Here is a 4,889-nt window from a genome sequence, read left to right as displayed (position 1 = left end):
CTGTACATCCCTGTGCGTGGGTGAGTGCTTCATGTGGGAGTGATGTAAATGACTTACAGTATACTCTGTGTACAGCCCTGTGTGTGGGTGAGTGCTTCATGTGGGAGTGATGTGAATGACCTACAGTATACTCTGTGTACAGCCCTGTGCGTGGGTGAGTGCTTCATGTGGGAGTGATGTGAATGACTTACAGTATACTCTGTACAGCTCTGTGCGTGGGTGAGTGCTTCATGTGGGAGTGGTGTGAATGACCTACAGTATACTTTCTGTACAGCCCTGTGCGTGGGTGAGTGCTTCATGTGGGAGTGATGTGAATGACCTACGGTATACTCTCTGTACAGCCCTGTGTGTGGGTGAGTGCTTCATGTGGGAGTGATGTGAATGACTTACAGTATACTCTGTGTACAGCCCTGTGCGTGGGTGAGTGCTTCATGTGGGAGTGATGTGAATGACTTACAGTATACTCTGTGTACAGCCCTGTGTGTGGGTGAGTGCTTCATGCGGGAGTGATGTGAATGACCTACAGTATACTCTGTGTACAGCCCTGTGCGTGGGTGAGTGCTTCATGTGGGAGTGATGTGAATGACTTACAGTATACTCTGTACAGCCCTGTGCGTGGGTGAGTGCTTCATGTGGGAGTGATGTGAATGACCTACAGTATACTTTCTGTACAGCCCTGTGCGTGGGTGAGTGCTTCATGTGGGAGTGATGTGAATGACCTACGGTATACTCTCTGTACAGCCCTGTGCGTGGGTGAGTGCTTCATGTGGGAGTGATGTGAATGACCTACAGTATACTTTCTGTACAGCCCTGTGCGTGGGTGAGTGCTTCATGTGGGAGTGATGTGAATGACCTACGGTATACTCTCTGTACAGCCCTGTGTGTGGGTGAGTGCTTCATGTGGGAGTGATGTGAATGACTTACAGTATACTCTGTGTACAGCCCTGTGTGTGGGTGAGTGCTGCATGTGGGAGTGATGTGAATGACTTACAGTATACTCTGTGTACAGCCCTGTGCGTGGGTGAGTGCTTCATGTGGGAGTGATGTGAATGACTTACAGTATACTCTCTGTACAGCCCTGTGCGTGGGTGAGTGCTTCATGTGGGAGTGATGTGAATGACCTACAGTATACGCTCTGTACAGCCCTGTGCGTGGGTGAGTGCTTCATGTGGGAGTGATGTGAATGACTTACAGTATACTCTGTACAGCCCTGTGCGTGGGTGAGTGCTTCATGTGGGAGTTATGTGAATGACCTACAGTATACTTTCTGTACAGCCCTGTGCGTGGGTGAGTGCTTCATGTGGGAGTGATGTGAATGACTTACAGTATACTCTCTGTACAGCACTGTGCGTGGGTGAGTGCTTCATGTGGGAGCGATGTGAATGACCTACAGTATACTTTCTGTACAGCCCTGTGTGTGGGTGAGTGCTTCATGTGGGAGTGATGTGAATGACCTACAGTATACTCTCTGTACAGCACTGTGCGTGGGTGAGTGCTTCATGTGGGAGCGATGTGAATGACCTACAGTATACTCTGTGTACAGCCCTGTGCGTGGGTGAGTGCTTCATGTGGGAGTGATGTGAATGACTTACAGTATACTCTGTGTACAGCCCTGTGCGTGGGTGAGTGCTTCATTTGGGAGCGATGTGAATGACTTACAGTATACTCTCTGTACATCCCTGTGCGTGGGTGAGTGCTTCATGTGGGAGTGATGTAAATGACTTACAGTATACTCTGTGTACAGCCCTGTGCGTGGGTGAGTGCTTCATGTGGGAGTGGTGTGAATGACCTACAGTATACTTTCTGTACAGCCCTGTGCGTGGGTGAGTGCTTCATGTGGGAGTGATGTGAATGACCTACGGTATACTCTCTGTACAGCCCTGTGTGTGGGTGAGTGCTTCATGTGGGAGTGATGTGAATGACTTACAGTATACTCTGTGTACAGCCCTGTGCGTGGGTGAGTGCTTCATGTGGGAGTGATGTGAATGACTTACAGTATACTCTGTGTACAGCCCCGTGTGTGGGTGAGTGCTTCATGTGGGAGTGATGTGAATGACCTACAGTATACTCTGTGTACAGCCCTGTGCGTGGGTGAGTGCTTCATGTGGGAGTGATGTGAATGACTTACAGTATACTCTGTACAGCCCTGTGCGTGGGTGAGTGCTTCATGTGGGAGTGATGTGAATGACCTACAGTATACTTTCTGTACAGCCCTGTGCGTGGGTGAGTGCTTCATGTGGGAGTGATGTGAATGACCTACGGTATACTCTCTGTACAGCCCTGTGCGTGGGTGAGTGCTTCATGTGGGAGTGATGTGAATGACCTACAGTATACTTTCTGTACAGCCCTGTGCGTGGGTGAGTGCTTCATGTGGGAGTGATGTGAATGACCTACGGTATACTCTCTGTACAGCCCTGTGTGTGGGTGAGTGCTTCATGTGGGAGTGATGTGAATGACTTACAGTATACTCTGTGTACAGCCCTGTGTGTGGGTGAGTGCTGCATGTGGGAGTGATGTGAATGACTTACAGTATACTCTGTGTACAGCCCTGTGCGTGGGTGAGTGCTTCATGTGGGAGTGATGTGAATGACTTACAGTATACTCTCTGTACAGCCCTGTGCGTGGGTGAGTGCTTCATGTGGGAGTGATGTGAATGACCTACAGTATACGCTCTGTACAGCCCTGTGTGTGGGTGAGTGCTTCATGTGGGAGTGATGTGAATGACTTACAGTATACTCTGTGTACAGCCCTGTGCGTGGGTGAGTGCTGCATGTGGTAGTGATGTGAATGACCTGAAGTATACTCTGTGTACAGCCCTGTGTGTGGGTGAGTGCTTCATGTGGGAGCGATGTGAATGACCTACAGTATACTCTGTGTACAGCCCTGTGCGTGGGTGAGTGCTTCATGTGGGAGTGATGTGAATGACCTACAGTATACGCTCTGTACAGCCCTGTGTGTGGGTGAGTGCTTCATGTGGGAGTGATGTGAATGACTTACAGTATACTCTGTGTACAGCCCTGTGCGTGGGTGAGTGCTGCATGTGGTAGTGATGTGAATGACCTGAAGTATACTCTGTGTACAGCCCTGTGCGTGGGTGAGTGCTGCATGTGGTAGTGATGTGAATGACCTGAAGTATACTCTGTGTACAGCCCTGTGCGTGGGTGAGTGCTTCATGTGGGAGTGATGTGAATGACTTACAGTATACTCTGTGTACAGCCCTGTGTGTGGGTGAGTGCTGCATGTGGGAGTGATGTGAATGACCTGAAGTATACTCTCTGTACATCCCTGTGTGTGGGTGAGTGCTTCATGTGGGAGTGATGTGAATGACTTACAGTATACTCTGTGTACAGCCCTGTGTGTGGGTGAGTGCTGCATGTGGGAGTGATGTGAATGACTTACAGTATACTCTCTGTACAGCCCTGTGTGTGGGTGAGTGCTGCATGTGGGAGCGATGTGAATGACTTACAGTATACTTTGTGTACAGCCCTGTGTGTGGGTGAGTGCTTCATGTGGGAGTGATGTGAATGACTTACAGTATACTCTGTGTACAGCCCTGTGTGTGGGTGAATGCTTCATGTGGGAGTGATGTGAATGACTTACAGTATACTCTGTGTACAGCCCTGTGTGTGGGTGAGTGCTTCATATGGAAGTGATGTGAATGACTGAAGGGTTACCTCTTCTGTCTTGGTACATATTACTTTTTATATGATCAATTTCCTTATAATAAGTATAGTGTAAAAGTGAATATTTCTACCTCCCTAATGAAGGGTTAAACATGCTATATGAATTGTTATGTGTTTGAATAGACACGTACGCACTCTCTACAAGATGCCTTTGTCTGTTCATATAATATAAGGCTTGTGTGTGTCTTATCTTCAAGGACAATTACATACCAGATCAAAACTGTTACTTCTGTGTGTTACTAAAATATCCTGCATGTAATGTCGTATGCTACTTCTATTTATCCAATCATATGCTTGCACATATTGTATACACCCATGTTTCTTTTCTATATAGTACTCTGTAATTTATTAAATAAACAGTGTGAATTTTTACTGCTTGTGTTGTGCATGTAACTGATAGCGTAAAGGTTTACACTCCCAGACGTCTGAGAGACCATCACATCGAGGGTTAAAGAATATAAGGGCAGATCCTTTCAGCTGGGGGCTATGTCCGGAATTCAGTGATCGTCCCTGAATGGTAAAAATAGAGAATTTATTGTCTGTCTTTGCCATACAGGATTGCGGTCATACACTGAAGCTGAATCCGTGTCAGTGTTCCGGGAACACGTGACAAGGTAATATTTAAGTCCGGGACTTAATATTACGAAGTTTTATGTAAAAGCATAAAACAGGTATCAGGGATACCATAGAATCTTTAATGTCTGGGACTTAAAGATACGTCTGAGAAAGGACCAGGCGTCCAAGCGCAATTCTCCAAAGACGTTAGTATCTGGGATACTTAAAAAAAAAAAAATAGACCTGGGGTCTATACATAACGTAGATTATACCTCGATCTGATCGTCTATATATATATTCTTGTATGTTGTAGTGAGATAAGTTCTTATATTTGGTTCAGACGGCTGGTAAGTTTTCGTCTGCCAGATATCTTTACTCAAACACTTTTCTTGCTTCCTGTTTAAAACGCTGTATTTTTCTGACATCTTGTACGAATGGTAAGCGTACCCGTCAAAAGATTTCATGTTCTCATTATACAGATAATATTGTGATATTGTCAATGACTATTTAACTGGTGTTAGCTAATGCATGCATAGAAAGTTTTTGTAAATTGCATTTTTTGTTGTGAAATTGCATAGAAGGTTTTTTTTTTTGTAAACTGCATTTTTGTTGTGATATTGCATAGACAGTTGTTGTAAGTTGTTGTGGAAA

Source organism: Pseudophryne corroboree, assembly GCF_028390025.1.
Source record: "Pseudophryne corroboree isolate aPseCor3 chromosome 10 unlocalized genomic scaffold, aPseCor3.hap2 SUPER_10_unloc_3, whole genome shotgun sequence".
NCBI lineage: Eukaryota > Metazoa > Chordata > Amphibia > Anura > Myobatrachidae > Pseudophryne > Pseudophryne corroboree.
The sequence above is the reverse complement of the archived record's forward strand: the minus strand, read 5'-3'. Positions refer to the sequence as shown.